At 44.3% G+C, this 18,565-nt stretch overlaps 1 protein-coding gene across 2 annotated transcripts in view; it reads right to left on the bottom strand.

Annotated features, from left to right (window-relative positions):
• Positions 1–18,565, bottom strand: part of SPRED2 (sprouty related EVH1 domain containing 2) — a 126,483-nt gene that overhangs the window by 59,873 nt on the left and 48,045 nt on the right.

Genomic DNA, 18,565 nt, shown 5'->3' with positions numbered 1-18,565 from the left:
TAATTTATACCTAAACAAGGCACTTTTCTAGTTAGGTATAGAGCTACCACACATGTGAGTGGAGGGCACCATTTACACAGTGCGGCCCTGTGGGTGTGGGAGCTGAACTTGAACTTGAAGTTGTTTCTGCCTTCCAGCTGGGAGGTATGATACACGTGTCCTATGGCTGTTGTGAGTGTTGCATCAACCTCCTGAACAAGTGCCTAGTGCCTTCTCCCAGGGCGATCTGGTGATCGTTTCCTTATGCATTCTCTGAGGACACAAGCCCTGGCTTCGTTCGTGAGCTCAGTGTTAACATTATGAAGTAGAGGTGACTATATCCAGCTTCCTTATAAGGTTTTGGAAATGCTCCATGAGAGGTTATGTAAGTCACATCCATAGTCTCTTAAACCAACAGGTCCTTTGGTAATGTGGCACAGTGTTTGCTTGAATCACTTAATGTTCAAATTGGGTGTCTTAAACCATCTGGAGGAGGAAGAGCTTTGATTTAGTGGCTGACAAAAAAAAGTCCAGATATGGAAGCTCCAATGTATGTGAAATAAAACCACTGTTGAAACTGGCTGTCACTTTAAAAACTATCCACATTGATGCGCTGTGAAAACATGACAAGTCACCACAGGAAACAAAATACAGGGGTCACTAAAGCCCAGAGCTCCTGCATGGCCTCCTTAGTCCTGAAACTTAAAAACGGAAGCATGTTTCAGGCTGAGGTTCCCACCTCAGCAAACAGCTGACTCTAATTCTTAAAGGACCCTGTCTAATAGGACTTCAAACTGGCTCCAAATGGCCGGGACAGTCCCATCCAACATCAAATTACAACCCACTAATCCAGACTGATTAGGATTGCCTGGGCCTGAACTGAAGACTTCCTTGGATTTGACAATTCTTTCCTCATGAGGACTGCAGGCTGCAGCCTTATCAAAATGTTTCCTTGAAATTTTATAACCTTTCACACACCTGAAAAGCATAATTTACCTTAATGCAACAGCTAGAAATGGGGGAAATTAATAAACTTCTAGTCTAATTTGAGTTTCTGTGGTATTTTGGAGAAATAAGTTCACAGTTCATTGAAGAATTTTATAATTCAGATTTCAGTAATGAAAAATACAAAAATAATAGCAATAATAATGTGTGCATACATGCACACACAATAAGGTAAAGACAGTAAAATGGTAACAAATGGGGAAATGAGTCCTTCATACTGTTTTTGCAACATTTCTGTAATTATGAACTGTTTCAAAATGAACTTAAACATTCACAAACACACAGGAATGAATATATATAACCCTTATTCCTAAAAAAATTAAAAAAGAGATTATTGGGTACAGTGGCTCATGCCCGTAATCCCAACACTTTGGGAGGCTGAGATGGGAGGACTGCTTGAGGCTGGAGACCAGCCTAGGCAACAACGTGAGACCCTGTCTCTACAAACAATACAAAAAGTAGCTGGGCATGGTGGTGCATGCCTGTGGTCCCAGCTACACAGAAAGCTGAGGCAGGAGGATAGCCTGAACCTGAGAGGCTGAAGCTGCAGTAAGCTGTGTTTGCGCCACTGCACTCCAGCCTGGGTGATGGAGCAAAAGACCATGTCTCAAAAAAAAAAAAAAAAAAAAAAGTTTTTAAATGTATTTAATAATCACCACAGTTACTGCTGCTGACATGCCCACCCATTTGAAAAATCTTGGACCATAAAGAAATTTACCAAAATGTTAACACTGGGAAATGCCTCTGGGTTTGGGTTTCTCAAAGGATATTCCTTATAAACATTTTTATAAGGGGAGACACACACACACACACACACACACACACACACACACACACACACACAGAGACACATTTTGGGAAAACATCATACTATATTCTTGAGAATATTGTTCAAGTTTTTCTAGGCTTGCATTTTCCAAACTTATTTGACCACAGAATCCCCACCCTCAACCCCCATTACCATTCCAACGAGCCTGAAGAAAGAACTTTGGTGGTGATAGCATATGGGATACTTTTCCCCTGATCTTTTACTTTTACTCTAAGTTTTCTTCACTCATTGTAACAACAAAGACATGGTTCCTGCTGTCTTTAACAGACATTTCTGTTTGGTCAACTTGCATGCTAATGATACCAGTAGTTAGAAAACAACTTAATTATGCAACTTTCAGTCTCCCCTGACCATACTAGTGTGGTCTGTGCCACCAGCAGCTGAGGAGCCTGCACCTGTGTGCAATGGCTTGGCAGCTCATGCCAGCGCTGGGCCTGGGTGAGGCCATTCCAAGGAGTAGTATAGCTTGCTGCAGGCCTGGCTCTACCTCACTATTTTCAGAGCACGGTGTCTTAGAACCTGGAAACCAGCCTGGACATATATGTCTTCTGCCTCTGAGCTCTCCAGGCCTTCATGTATTCATTTCCTAGCACTGATCCTTGGCAGGTAAGAAGCAAAATTAGCTCTAACTGTAAAGCAAAACTTTAGCTATATATGTATATAACAAGTCCAAATACTGGCTACAATAAGGATCTAAAAGCAAATGTGGATATCAATGATGCAGGTACTATAGGCTGACTGTATTGTGTAGTGGTATAAAGCATGAGCTTGGAGTGAAATTTTCTTGGTTCAAAATTCAGCCTTGCCCACACTTAATGTTATTTAACTTCTCTAAGCCTTTGCTTCCTTACCTGTAAAATGGATACAACACTATTAATAATCTTACAGAATTGTTTTGAATGATATAAATGCGACCATTCGCAACAAGTACTTAGCACAGAGCCTGGCCGCATACAGAACACTCGTCAATTTATGTGAACAACAATGATAATGACATTAGTAAATTTTATGAATTTAGACTCTCTCAGAGGTGGGCAAATTATGGCCAGCAACACATTTGAGTGTTTATATGCTGTCTATGGCTGCTTGAGAGCTACAAAGGCAGGCCTGAACAGCTGTGACAGAAACCATATGGTCCCCAAAGCTGAAAATATTTACCATCTAACTTTCATAGAGAAAGTTCGTTGACCCCTGGTGATCAACATTTGGGTGAATAAAGAACCAGATCTTTTTCCTATAGAAATGTTGATTGTTGATACCTTATTCCCCTCAATGTCTCAATTTAGAATCAGATACAAGAGTGTTATTTATGGTGATTTGGTCCACAGGAGCTGTAGTTCACGATTTCCTTATAATGCAAAACACATACATAGCTTTCTGTCTCAGACACTGTATCTACAGTGCCTGAGGTTGCCTGCTGGTCCTTCCACCTCCCCTCTTCCCTGACCAGCCCACTCAGAAAGGACCTCCCCTATTTCAGAGTCCAGTGACTCCAGCTGAAGTGTATGAGTCCACCGCCATCTTCCCCTCCCCCGAAGTCACATTTGTGCATTATGTAGAAACCACACATGTCCCCAGAGGTGGAAGCAAGAGGTGAAAGATGATCTGGAAGAGGCATGCAGGAAACTAAGCAAACAGAAATGAAGGATGCTTTCAAGGGGGTTGAATAGCCACACACAGGATTAACAAGGCAGTGAGGACCTTCAGAAATGAGGGCTACAGCCACACTGTTCCTGCGCATAAGAGCTCAGTAAGGGAGAAAGAGAACCAACCTAGAAAAATGAAGAACATGCCTCAAAATCAGGTCCCAAGACATACCCCTGCATCCAATCATACTGCATATTTTCTTTGGCAGGAAAGCTTGTTTATTTGGGGGAAATGAATTCACAGCATTAATGGATAATGCAGGTGAAGGAACTCCTGGGACTGGTCTCTGGGAGGGGAAATTTGAACAAAAGAAACCATTCTAGCTGCCTTCAGTTATGTTCTCTTGAAAAAAAGAAGTCTCAGCCAGCTGTTTGAACAGATTAAACTGGGGTGTACTTAGATATACAGTGTCTTTCTGGTGGTCACTTGCTGCCTTACTGGCAAATATCAACATCTTTGAGAAGTCAATCCAATAGAGAAATGCCTGTGTTAAATACTGACGAGAATGATGAGGGCCGGTCAAGGAGGCAGGGGAGGCAGATGATTTCTATTGTTACCTGGTAGAGCAGGACTTCAGAACACACGGTGACAAATCTTCCTTGAAGCTAAGTCAGTTTTCAGCTATGTTTCTTAAAGTGTAACAGGCTGGCAAGAGAGGTAAAATAAAGCTCTCTCCAAAGCTCAGGGTTAATTTGGGGATGTTCAGCTTGGCCAGAGCCAGAAGACCTGGCTCTCGCAGATGAAATGCATATGGGTTATTATGCCAAGTAGACTGAAAAAAAAAAAAAAAGTAAGAGGCTCAACCGGGCTTGGTGGCTCACGCCTGTAATCCCAGCACTTTGGGAGGCCGAGGCAGGTGGATCATTTGAGTTCAGGAGTTTGAAACCAGCCTGGCCAACATGGTGAAAGCCCGTCTACTAAAAATACACAAATTATCTGGGTGTGGTGGTGGACGCCTGTAATCCCAGCTACTTGGGAGGCTGAGACAGAAGAATCGCTAGAGCCCAGGAAGTGGAGGTTGCAGTGAACAGAGATTGCACCACTGTACTCCCTCCTGGAAGACTGAGTGAGACTCTGTCTCAAAAAAAAAAAAAAGGGTCTATAATGTAAGGATCTTTCAGAGCTAGGATTGTGGTTTCAGCCCAGGTTTCTTTAGAGAAAGGAAAAGGGAACTCACATTCTCCCAAAGCCCACTCTGTGTGGGGTGCTCCATGGGGTTCTATCATCACACCCATAAATTTTGTTCCTGGACTGTGTGGAGGGAAAATAGGGGGTTGGATTAGTACACAGGCTTTGTCTAGATAGTCTGAGTTTCTCCTACACAGTATGTTACACAAATGCGGCAGGACTGATGAGAGAGGAAGAATCCAAAATACATCAGAAATATGGGAAAGTCACTCTGGGAAAGCATGGGAAGAGCCAGGGGCTTGATTAGCAATGACAGGGAATGGTTGGGGCATTCAGGGTGCTGATTATGTGGCTGAGGGAGGCCAGGTGTCTATGAGAGGAGACCAGTTTCCCCTTCAAGTCTGGCAAAAGAGTGCTGAGGACCAACCAGGACAAGGCCTGGCTTCAGACCTGGTTGCAGACAGACCAAGTCTAGATCTAGAGGTGGAATCTGAAGTTCAAGGGATTGGGTTAACTCAAGTCTTGGAAATGAGATAAAAGGAGTTAAGGAGTGATCATTTAATGTATTTAGCACCTGACAGGCTGAACAATGAAGTCTGAACTTGAAATCAGCTTAAAGTTGAATGGCCTATTCCTTAAGGTGCACTTGCACCAAGAGGATCATTAACTGGACTAAGCATGCTAGACCCAAATCTGCCACTCAGGCCAGCTCAACCCATTCTGCTGTTTCCCTACCTCTAAGCCAGAATTAGACCTGAAGCTGCTCTGTACAATTCTAAGAATAGTCTTCAGTGGAGAAATCTATTACTCACCTTGATGCTGGCCACAAAAAACTTATCCAAGACAGATTCTAGCTAAATAAACCTTTCACATGGAAGCTATCTGTTTGTCAGAAGCCCATACAGCTGTGGACATGGAAATGTCTTCTAAGAACCTTCAACGATACTTTGTAATCATTCCCCTAGGTAAACAGCCCACAATTAATGGAGTTAGACATCTTGCAAGTTTATTCTATTGAGAGGCAGTAGCTTTGGCCTAGCTCTGCCACTAGTTATACAACCTGAGGTAGAGTCACTTAACTTCTTTGTGCTTCAAATTCCTTGTCTAGAAAATGCAGGGTTTAAACTAGTTTAGTACTTGAAGCTCCAACACAGCAAAATGAGAAAACTGCCTAATAATAAAAGTACCCCATAAAGAAGAGGGGAGTGGAAAGAAAGCTGGGCACTGTTGGTGGATCAAGACCAACGGATTGGGAGGAAAGCTATGTCCCTGATGCTGGATCTAAGAGACCACACAAAACTCACACACCAGTCCAAAAGGATGTGGATCTTACCCCAAAGCTAGAACTCACTTTTCCTTACAAACAAACATTAGTCAACAGCAGCAGCTAATGTCAACATTAGTTATGGTTATATAATATGCAAGCACTGAGTTTTAGAATTACACTGGACTTTTATCCCAGAAAAAGACCCAAGATAGGGAGACAGAGTCTACAGCACAACCTCTTCTGTCTTCATGGTAATTGGTACCACAATTACAGCATTTTGTTATGACTTGCATGTCATCTTTACCACTGGACTTGAGATTCTCTAGGTCTTTTCTTGTTCATTTTTCCTTTTGTAGCTACGCATTTGGCACATGATAAACCCACGGGAGACTGGGTTTCTTCATTCATTCAACAAACACACATTATCCTTTATTGGCTTCTACAGGGGGTAGAGATAAGGATTATATGAGGGGAGGAAATGACAATAGCAAACTTCTGTGATGTGTATTTTTTTCTTCATTACAAAAAGAGATAAATTCACTACAGAAAATTTAGGAAATGCAAAGAAAAACATTCACCTGAAATACATCTAGGCAGAGGAATGTAAGAGTCTTACAGGCATCCACAGTATGTGAGGCACGTTTGCTGACTTAACATACTTTTCGCCACTGAGATCCATTTAAAAAATTACTGGAAAATAATATTCCCCTGTTTTTCTATTTATTCATTCCTGATAAAAACAAAAGAGATAGTGCACAGGGCTTAGCAAGATTTTATTTTCTTCTGCTTTCGTTCAGTTCCCCAGAGGGGCAAATAAATAATTTATGAGGTTCACACCTTATGAACCCTAGACTTTAACTACAGAATTAGAAGAGCTGCCTGGAATTCTAAACTGGACCTTAGAAATACCTAGGTCCAGACCAAGCATACTTGATGGAAGAGAAAATTACAGCTGTTGATCAAGTTCCTTGTACAAATTTAATTGCAGGAGGCAGAACTGGGCCTGATTCTAAATTCATTGTTCTAAATTCTAAATTCATTGTTCCTTACTAAGATTCTAAATTCAGATTGTAAACTCATTGCTCCATACTAAGAATCAGCTACCTAACTATAACCAATCCCAAAATTCTGTCACAGTTAACTTTGTGGTTTCCGATGATTCCAGAATTAAAAGTAGATGATCACATCTAGGATATTTACCTGGATGAGAATTCTCAGGTGGTAGGTTAAATAAATCACCAGCAGGGCAGCCAAAGTTACTAAACACTTGAAAGTTCTTTCTGGCTCTGCCACAAACATTTTAGCTCTATCAGAAATTTAAAAAATAGGCCAGTGAATGTGAGCCAGGGCTCACTGGTTAATAGATGGGAAACTATCAGATAAAGCATACAGACCACTGACTTGGGGCCCAACTTCCCGCCCATGGCTCACCTGCATTCTGCATAGGGGAGGCATGTGTGGAGAGCACCCAACTTGTTTCGAGTATCTCCTCCTCTCAGGTATCCCCAAGAGAGAGCCTAATACAGCTTGCTGGGAGAGGGGAGAGAAGTGGGGATCCAAAGCACCTCACCAAGAAAGAAGCTTGCTGTATCTGGCAGCTGAGGGCTTTACAGGGGAGTCTCATAGGTGCACAGTTACCCTTCCCAACTGAACAATGCACTCAGCAAGAGACTGAGAACATGTAGAGAGTAGAGGCCCTTCCTCTGAGGAACACATACCCTGGAGTTGGCTGAGATTTGGGGACCCCTGTCCACGCACCTTGCCACCCCTGACGTGCCTCAAGCATTTAAAGTTGCAGCACATACTCATTTGTCAACATGGTTCCTAAATGCCAGCCAATGACTTCATCTGGCACTCCATCACAGGAACATTAACCCTTCCCAGCACTGGAGGAAGAGGCGAAGGCTTGTATGCTGGTCTCAGGTAGCTGTGACCACATGTGATTTCCACTGTGTGTATAACCCTATTCAGAAGGGACAGAGATCTGTAGGAGAGATAACAAGTCCCTGATCGAATCTCAACTGACCAGCACTCATCCTCAGAACAGTACTCACTATAGTCCTAATTCAAGGAAGAAAGGGGCCAAAGGAGGAGGGCTTATCCATTCTCTTCATTGAGCTGCCATTAAAAGGACAGTTCTCAAGTTTCATTAAAGTAAGTGTCAGCTGGCTAAGAAGAAACAGTAAGGGGAATGGACAACCAATGTGGGCTCTACTTATTCTGTAGCTAAAAACCTAATAGTAATGCACAAACTGGAATAAAATAGAAGAGGTACATTTGTGGCAGAGCCGAGAATAGATCCCAAGTGTCCTTGAATTTCATCTTTCAGAACACTTTTAAACAAGGTTCACTCTCACAGGTTCTTTGTTTCAAGTTTCCCCAAAGATCTTCTCTGCCTCTTTCTCCACTCAAGATGGAGAAAAGAGTTCCATGGATTTCATTTGTTTGTTTCCCATGAGCCCTGGAGGAATTGCCCCCGATGCTAAGAATGTGCCGAGTGTGAAGAGCAAGTCTTAACATTTTGAACATTCCAAAGCTACTAGGGTGGGACCAGTTCAGCTCAGAGAGATTTTGCTACCACTCAGGACGAGCAGGAAATAAACACAAACATACAGACGATATGGTGCACAGAATGCCAACAGGTAAGCAAGAGTGCACTGAGAGACTGAGGTGGGAGAGGAGGCCATGCCTTTGCTCCCTATCCTCCCACTGCACCTCCTCCAGAGACAGAAGACAGAACCCCATTGTGCTGTGGGACATAGGCACCTGCCTTCCCTGTTCCCTACAGTTAAACTTTAGAGGCTGTCAGCTCAGTTTATATTTCAGGGTGAAGAAGGGGAAAAGACCACGGGCTCCAGGAGTCAACCACGTATTTATAATCTGTTGTTGAGGAAAACATCATGGGAAGAATAGGGCATGCATTCCATGGGCTGGTTACATGGGTCCGTTTCAGAGCAGATTCTGGACTGTTTAAATGTGGATAAGCAGTGGTCAGAAGCTTACAAAACAGATTAACTGGGGCATAATAAAGCCATTAATTTATCTGTACAATGTAAAAATAGATGCATTTTTCTTTTTAATTTTATTAACTGTTCTGTATAGGTATCACATTGATTTGATTCATAAATCAAAATACAAAGGCGTACTCCCACCATCCCATCTGCCCCATTCCTTCTCCTACCACGCATGCCAGTGGTACCCACTTTGCTTTGTGTATCCTTCTAGGGTTTATGCAAATATAAACATGTATTCTCTCACAACCTCATCTCACAAAAAAGGGGTAGCAAGAATGTTACTCACATGTTTGAGACCTTACTGTTTATCTCTTCCCAGTCTTTCCACATCAAAAAAAAACCTAATCCATTTTCTTTTTATATCTGCACCATATTCCACTATAAGGATGTACCATGACAATTATTTAACTAGGTCATTATTAATGAACATTTAGTGTTTTCCAAACTTTTTGCTGTTAAAATAATCCTGTGATAAATAACCTTATACATTAGAGTTGCCTTTACATATTAAGATGTTTGTTTACTGTTCTGTAACCATCTGACCATGATACAGAGAAAGAAGAAAATCTTGCAACTGCAAACCCATCTGAAATCAAGACAAAGCCCTTCTAAAGAAGAGAAAAGCTACAGAAAAACAAAACAAAATTTAGATTTGTTGGGTTAATGAATGACGCATATGTGGTAGCATTGGATTGGTATTTGTGGAAGGAGTGATACAGTTTGATTATTTAGGCTGCCCATTCTCCATCCTTATCTTCCTCTTGCCGACCCCCTCAAAGCCTCATCACCCATTCAAGCTGTAGCGTCTGACTCTAAGAAATTCTAACAGCATTTGATCTCATAGAGGGGGAACACTGTGGCAAAGCATTGACTGATGAGGTGGCAGGTGTTACCTCAGAGGGCAGAAAGCCACCCCCTCCTTTCCTGGTCATCGTCTGACCTGAACCCAGATGCCCAGCTGGAGGTAAGGCTGCACAGAGCCATCTGCACACCAAGGAAAGCAGGGCTGTGTGGGTGTTGGCTGGTCCTTCCATCAGAACACAAGTCCTGGGCAACTCCCTAGGTAACTGTCAAAGCAGCAGTCCTCAGTAGAGACCAGAGAGGAACCCAGGTCTGGAACCCAGGAGGCAGTCCCAGCACTTCTCAGACACAGTCTCTAGCAAAGGGGCAGGAAATTCTGTCCACGGAGCTGACTCATACTGTCTTTCCACACGCATCCTGAAGGTTCTATTCTAAGTTTACCAAAGGGCAGATGCCTTTAGGCAGAAGCAGAGCACAGAAGTGGTTGTGGCTGGGGCTTCAATTAGTATTTCCTCTGTAACATGTCAAGATCCCACCAGAAGGGCTAAGGAAGGAAGGAGGAGAAAGCCCATCCAGTAAACATCAGCTGAGCCAAATTCCATTTACACTTCTTTTCAGAAGTGCATATGCATCATTACCTGTGTGTGTACACAATGACAGTTTAATTACCCTGGGGTTAAAGTCAAACTACTAAAAATGAGTAACACTTGTTTGGGCTTTAATTGGAAAAAACCCAATGTATAAAGGTATTTTTCAGACAAATTGGAGAAAATAGAACATGAATTTGGTATTAGATGAGATTAAAGAATTACTGTTAATTTTCTTAGGTGCGATCATGGTATTGTGGTTCTTGTTTTAAAGTCCTTATCTCTCGGAAATACATACTGAAGTATTTATAGATGAAATTATATGCCAGGGATTTGCTTTAAAATACTGCAGTCCACCCTCTCCATACGAGAAAAAGTGTGTGTGGTGGGGCGGAGGAGACATGAATGACAGCTGGGTGATGAGTACATGGGGTGTGGGCATATACTATTCTATCTTTATGAATGTTTCATAGTAAAAAGGAAAAAGGGCTGTTATAATGGCTATATGCCACTGAGACCTCACTAGTGACCAGAACAGGCAGTGTGGTCCCACAGGGGTGACACTTCTGTCCTGTATGATCCTCAGATGATAGAGTTGGTGACCGCACAAAAGTGAACCCAGTAAGTAACTGCACTCGATTTTACATTCCATCAGCTAACACACTGGTTCTCAAATGTGGCTGCACGCTGGAATCACCTGGGAGGTTTATTTTTGTTGTTTTAATTGGTGCCTAATTTAATTGTTTGGGGTACAGCCTGAATTTCTGGATTTTAAAAAGTTCCCCAGTAATTCTAATGTACAGTGAAGTTTCAGAATTAGTACTCTGAGAACCTAACATACTAGTTCAGGAAGATAGCAAGGGTAAGTGAGTGAGAAAGGACAGGAACAGCTGGATACTCTCTGCTCGGGCCTTTCCTGGGACCCCCCTGGCCTGATTTTCTGTCTCTCTAGGGCCTCCAAGTCTGGCGTCCAGGCTGAGCATCCCTAAATTACCGGTGCAATCAAAGATGACACGAGAGCTATAGTAAAAACTAGGGACTTGGCAAACAGGTTAAAACCAGAAGCTGGACCTACTTTAAAGCCAGATGAGAAGTGACTCGTTATCAGTATCAGGATTGCAGGCCGGGCACGGTGGCTCAAGCCTGTAATCCCAGCACTTTGGGAGGCCGAGACGGGCGGATCACGAGGTCAGGAGATCGAGACCATCCTGGCTAACACGGTGAAACGCCGTCTCTACTAAAAAATACAAAAAAAACTAGCCGGGCGAGGTGGCGGGCGCCTGTAGTCCCAGCTACTGGGGAGGCTGAGGCAGGAGAATGGCGTAAACCCGGGAGGCGGAGCTTGCAGTGAGCTGAGATGCGGCCACTGCACTCCAGCCTGGGCGACAGAGCGAGACTCCATCTCAAAAAAAAAAAAAAAAAAATCAGGATTGCAGTGGATACCAAGTGTTCCACTGACTGCTCCCCCTCACCCACCTCAGCATTAAGTGCTAATGTGCATCTTGCTGAGAGCAGCTTATGTTAGCTACAGAAAAACTCCTGTTTTAAGAGGCCGAGGGGTCTTAAGCAGTGAAATTTGTCATAGCTGCTGAGTACTGGGGCCCTAACAGCTGGTCTTATTCAAGCAAAGAGGAAGTAGAATTCTCTTAGGACTGCAAGCCTCTCCTTACAAAGAGACTGGGGCTATTTTCCTGTGGCAGGTGGCATACTCTGATGAGCAACGATGAGCCTCTGCCTACTTTCTTGTTGCAAAAAGATAGATTCTGGTGTCATTCTCAGAGCCTGGGAGAGGTGGAACACTTGCATCTGTTGAGGCCCCTCATCTATGTAACTCCTATGACCCTCCCTCCTATGACAACCCTGAAGTATAATCATGTTTCCATTTTACAGATGAGCGTAATGAGGCTCATGAAACCTTAGTTACTATGCTTGAGTCAACACCACAACAGAGAGCAGGGCTGGAATCTGACCCAGCCGAACTCTAAGGCACTACACTTTTTCCATAGCAATGTCCTCTAAGAGATACTTTAGGTTAGAATGAACATGGCACCTCTTATTTCCACCTGTAGGAAATAATACAAAGGTTGCTTGGTCACACATCCTCCTAGTGAACCTATTAGTCATCATGAGCCTTGAACTTTGCTTTATCATGTTCCATGGGGACATGCATTCTTCCTCCATCCACCCCAACTGGGTGTTGCTTTCCAGCTACCCTGGCTGCTCTGTCCATGGCACTGTACAAGGAGGCTGAGTGCTTCTTACACACCCAACTCTAAAGTCCTTGCTGAGGCAAGGACTCAATACCAACCTCAGGGTCCTTCCCTTGACCTGCACTCACATATCCAGGTTTGAATTCTGTATATAAGGTATAAAGAGACCTAGTGAGCAAGTCAACCTAGGTCAAAAGTCAGGTTTTGGACTCTACTCCTTGGATGCAGAGAACCTTCTCGGTTACTGACCCCATTCGTAGCTATGCCAGCCCCAACGACAAGGTCAACTCAGATGCCAGTGTCACTTAATACTGTAGGTGTAAATAAGATACATTTTTACTCTCCAGACTCAACCTTGTAGATCTTAGTCAAGGCTGCATACTCATCCCCAAACCCCTGTCATTAAAGCTTTTGCCCCAGGAGACTCTACTGGTGTTCCAGAGACAGTATCAGAAGTCAAAAGCTACCTGGAACCTTTCTTCTGGAACTGCCTTCAAGGCTAGTCAATCATGAATGAGCCAGCCATTAAAAAAAAAATTTCATCCTTACTATTAATTAAGCACCATTTTTTAAACTTTAGTGGATCAAAGCTTGTTCTGGACTTATTTACCAAACTTAGCTCTAATAAACTTAAAAATCTACCTTTACAAGATAAATACTTACTAGTGCCAAGTATGGCCCCCACTTTCTCTTTTTTTTCTTCTGAAAAGAGTTCCACAAAGGCTTCTGAAAATGTTTCCAGCAAACGGCTGTGAGATCAAGCTGAGAGAGGAGTCTCCTGAGGTGAGGTCATGGCTTTGAAAGATACAACATTCAAATACAAACGTATGTGTTCAGATGCAAAGGTACATGCTCTGATGTATGTGCCTTAAAACAACAAAAAATTCAAGCCACATGATTATATCTTCTATTTTATATAGGATTATGCTCCATCAAAGAGCATTAAATGGCTTTAATGATATTAATGACATTGACGTGCCAAGTATACTTCGCCTTTATGTGTCCTCTTTAATTCTCATTGCAGTTCTCTGAGGTAGGCGCTCTTAGGATCTCCATTTTAGAGCTGGGGAAACTGTTGCCCAGAGAAGGAGTAGCCCAACCTATGAAGCCATTGAGAGGTCAAACCAAATAGGCAGCCTGATACCAGACAGACACGGCTCTTTCTTACCCCTTTGCTCATTTCTAGACCTCACCAAGTTAGTCCAGCAAAGCTCAGAGGCGCGGTGCTGCTTAACTCTTAGCTCAGCTGGTTTGGCAGCCCAGAATTTAACCCTCCTTTGGTGCTGTGTCCCAGCCTGCACCAGCAGATGTCTTGATAATAAACAAATGCTCATACAGAATGGAACGGTAACATACATGGGCTGGTACAGGCAGTGCAGAATGACACCTTAACAGTTAAACACTCGGCGGCTCTAAAGCAGCATGGCCCAAGTTGTGTTCCCTGCCCACCAATTTCTAGCTTGGTCAACTTATTTCATCTTTCTAACCTGCAGTTTCTCTATCTGCAAAACAGGAAAGCAAGAGTATCTCCTCTGGGGCATCTTGGGGTTTGTCATGCCAGTTAGCTGCACATGGCAAAAAGCACTTTGCATAGTACCTTCATACAGCAAGCACTTAATACATGTTGACACGTATGGCAATTATTCCAGCAAAGGTTCAGTAGATGACAGACAGCAGGGTGGGCAAAATGTGGTAAAAGCAGGGAGGTGCCTCGGTGCAGGGCCGCTCCACTGGCTGATGACAGAAGCCCTCAGCCCGGGTGCCTGAGCAGAGATCTCACTGTGTAATATCCTCTAGCAAATGGGAACTGTGCAATTCAACAGGTTCTGCCTGGACCTCTGAAGTCAACATGAGAGTCCTCCTTGCAACAGGGAATTACTTGGGGGCTTTCAGACACCAGTGGAATTCCCCCCACCACACACACCTTTTTCCTAAAATGCCAGCTTGACATTAGGAGGTCGGTTGTGGGTCTGCACTTCTGTACTTCTCAAAGCCCGAGTTTCCTTGGTTTCACATCCACCTTGTGTTTTCCCAATATATGTCTGCGCTTGAGTAACCACTCCAAAGGGAGAAGGGAGGGGGAACTGGTCTAAAAGGGTGGCTTCCCAGTCTTTGCTGGGTGGTTTCTGAGATGGTCCTGCAGAGGAAGGGTTAAAAGGCAGCTACTGGAGCAGCCTGACCTGTGGGCAAAAGAACAATTTAAACAAGAAAATAAAATAAAACAATAGCCCCTCTGGACACCATCACCCCCACAGGTCCCATGTGGGACAGAAGGGAAGAGTTCTGCATTTAAAAAAAGATTTCCAGGAAGAAGGCTGGTCCAGGAAGAAGGCTAAGAAGAAGAGGAAGAAAAAAAAAAGCCAGGAGGGGTGCTTTGGAAACGATTTTTAGAAATTCTTACTGCTGCTTATTAAATTATTAACTTTTTGCCTGGAAGCAGGTTGTCCCCACCCATCGCCCTAGGCAGTCCACAGTTAAGGCGGGGTCACCCCCTCAGCCAGGCCACTAAGGAGAGGAACCTCTGGGAATGTACTGGTTTCAAAGCCACAACTGGCAGCTGAACTCACAGCACAGACTAGCGGCACTGCCTACAGAAATGGAACTTGAGTCACGTACAAAATTTAAAATTTTCTACTAGTTACATTTAAAGAGTAATTAAAAAGCGGGTGTCATTAATTATAACATAGTTGACACAACCAAGATATCTAAAATATTTTTGTTTCCACAGTAACCAAAATAAAATAATCATTAATGAGATACTTTACATTCTTTTTTTTTTTTTTTTTTTGTAATAAGGCTTCAAACCCAATGTGTATTTTGCACTTTTGGCCCATGTCAGCTCGTACTAGCCTCGTTTCGAGGTTCAACAGCCCAGGTGGCGAGGACTACATACTTGACAGTATGGGTCTAGAAGCCACGGTGTGGTGCAGTAATTCTCAGTGGAGTCACCTGGATCTCCAAGGTGGAGGGGTGCTGCCTTGCGGTGGTGTGTTTGAAAAATGTGGCATCCCAGCCCCACCTCGGAAGGCCTTAGTAAAAGGCAGCTGGCCTTCCTCCAAGTTCCGCTGCGGCACAAGCCGCCACCCACGCAGCCCGGTCACCACCGCCTCTCTGCAAGAGTCATACAAGAAGGCTTACGTTTTAAAAATACACCAGCATGCTAGCTTGGGGTTTGTAAGCACAAAAAGTAGGAGAGCAAGGAAGGGCTCCAGAGGCAGGTGGACCGGGCCTAAGAGTAAAGCGCCCACGCCTGCTTAACTATCCTTGTCTATCAGGTCTGAACTCGGCCCAAGCTTCAACAGAGGTTTTCCCTCTTTCTCTGTGCTGTCATGAGCACCAAGTTCACTCTCGTTCCCTTGTCTATAAGGGCAGGGGCCCTGTTTCTAGTTGCAAGATGCTGTAAGAACAAGTGATGGTCCAATGAGGGGTATTTTGATGGTCCAATGAGCTCTTCAAAGGAGCAGAATTTCTTTAGCTAATATCCCCTGTGGTATTCAACAGGGAATTTAAAATATCCTCAAATAGGGCCCACTATAGCTAATACTTTATATCCTTAGGATTCTGGCCAGAAAGAAGCTACCTTTCACCTGGAGGAGGGAGGCTGAGTGTCCATCAAAACCCACCAAAGGCCGCTCTCCACCGATAGTGGGTTCCCTATGTTCTGGGATAAGGCGTTCTGGTTTAGCCTTACTTGCTGTGGTGCCTAATCGAAATCTCTCTAAGGAGGAGTCTGACACACCAGTATGGAAAAGTTCTCTTATCATTTGGAGAATATAATTTAGGGCTGGGTAGATAAACATGTACAGGAAATACTTCTATAGAGGTCTTGATCCTCTGAAGATTAATAACCCATGGAACTGGAGCCCAGCCTCAAACTCAGAGGAAATAGGCAAGTTATAAAAACAGGAAGAACGGGAAGTTTATTTTTGGATGAATATTTGTTCTAGTGAAGCTCTCGATACTGACAAAAACCTTGATCTGCAGGTCATTTGCTGCAGCTGAGCAGCTGCAGTGCATGTTTCTACAAGCTGTCCCACCAGAGATTTCCGGGTCTTTCTGGAAAGAGCCTCGCCCCACTCCTGCAAAACATCTGCCTCGCTGCCACTGGCTGAGAGACTTCTTTCTCCTGCATTCTTGATGTGTGGGATCTGTAGCTCAGCTAGAAGCCTCAGTCACTTGCAACGGTCCTCTCGGCCTCCTTCCCAGTGCCCAGAGCCGGCCTATCTCCACCAGGTGTGTGAGCTGTAGCTGTCGGAGTCTGTCCCAGCATGGTGTTATCAGCCTCCCTCGGTGGACTGCCGGCCTCCCTGGTCTCACAGCCTCCAGTGCCCCTTCTCCTGACCCTGTCAGCATACTTTCCATGGCTCCCTACTGCTAATGGAATAAAGTCAGATGTTCCCAAGCTTGACGGGCAAAGCTCTTCACAATCCAGCCAAATCTACTTTTACAGTCCCATCTCCGTAGGCAGGACCAGCTGCATGATTTGCAGGGCCTGGTGCAAAATGAAAATAATTTGTGGAGCCATCCTTAGCTCAAAACTTAGTAAGAATTTCAAGACAGTAACAGCAGAGAATTAAACCAAGTGTGGGGCCCTTCTGAGAGCAAGCCTGGTGTGGTAGCATAGGCTGCAGGCCCATGTGGCCGGCCCCTTCCCCACACCTCCCTTAGACCGACCCCAGAAGGCAGATGCTACCCCCATGGAGAAAAGCCCTCCTTACCTCTTCCTCACTGCAGTGAAACTCATCCTTTCCCTCAAGGAAGACTTCAAGACAAGAAAATCGGTTTCCACCCTGGCGGGTCCCCATTCAGACGCACTCTCTGGCCCTGATTTACAGTATGCCTACTCATTTGCCTGTCTCTCCTGCACACCTCCATTCACCAGGAGTTCCAGGCTCCTGTTCATTGCCTCTTCATTTCTGTGCCCTCCTCTCCACCTGTTCAGAACAAAACTGGACACACAATAGGTCTGCTATAAATTTCTATGGCATGTTCACTAGAAATTTTGCTTTCCACTTCTTTTTTTTTTTTTTTTTTTTTGAGATGGACTCTCACTCTGTCGCCCAGGCTGGAGTACAGTGGCACCATCTTGGCTCACTGCAACCTTCGCCTCCTGGGTTCAAGCGATTCTCCTGTCTCAGCCTCCCAAGTAGCTGGGATTACAGGCGCACCACCACACCTGGCTAATTTTTGCGTTTTTAGTAGAGACAGGGTTTCACCATGTTTGCCAGGCTGGTCTCAAACTCCTGACCTCAGGTGATCCGCCTGCCTCGGCCTCCCAAAATGCTGGGATTACAGGCATGAGCCACCGCGCCCGGCCTGCTTTCCACTTCTAATGAATACTTACAAAGCCTCTTATGACTTTGCTGACTGATTAAAGGAAAAATTAAAAATTTCCTAAGATTTTCCCTTTACATAAGAGGAGATGCCCACGCCCTCTGGGGAGCTGGAGGGCGTCTGAACAGGAACTTCCATTAACCGCCACTGTGAACCGGGCTACCCAGATACAAAGGCTGCCCATGTTGTCTTTGGCAGTTGCTTCACAGGTAACCACGCCAGTGCAGCGGTGGAGGGGCGGCGTGGCAGAGGGATGGGAGTTAGGAGAGTCAGCATGACCCTCGTTCACCTTCCTGGTCTGATACAGTGGTGGGGAGAAACCAGAGAGGAAGAAGGTCATCTCATGTTTGATCCCCTACCCAGTGGCACCAAGAAGTAGAAGTAGAAGGAGAAGGGCAAGAACCTGGGGTTTTCGTATCTAGAAACTTTAAATGAGCTCTCGTTTCCTTGGAAATCATGACCTTTTCAGGGAAAATGCTTGTGGGCTCTTAAGTTCCTTTAGAGCAAAGTGGTAGAAGAGACAGACGATGATCACCACTCCCCCTAATAAATGTAGACCTGCTTTAGTGTTTTTCAAGAGGAAGAAAAACACTGGACATCCCAAATAGCTTCCTAAAAATGTTCAGGTAAAGTTGATTTTTCCAGCAATTGTTAACTGATCATGCCCATGGGAGATGGTGAGGCAGAGAGGGGGGATGATATTGTATCAGAAAGCACAGGCCCGGCTGTAATCCCAGCACTTTGGGAAGCGGGGGCAGGAGGAT

This window comes from Macaca mulatta, chromosome 13 (assembly GCF_049350105.2).
Source record: "Macaca mulatta isolate MMU2019108-1 chromosome 13, T2T-MMU8v2.0, whole genome shotgun sequence".
Lineage (NCBI taxonomy): Eukaryota > Metazoa > Chordata > Mammalia > Primates > Cercopithecidae > Macaca > Macaca mulatta.
The sequence above is the reverse complement of the archived record's forward strand: the minus strand, read 5'-3'. Positions and strand labels throughout refer to the sequence as shown.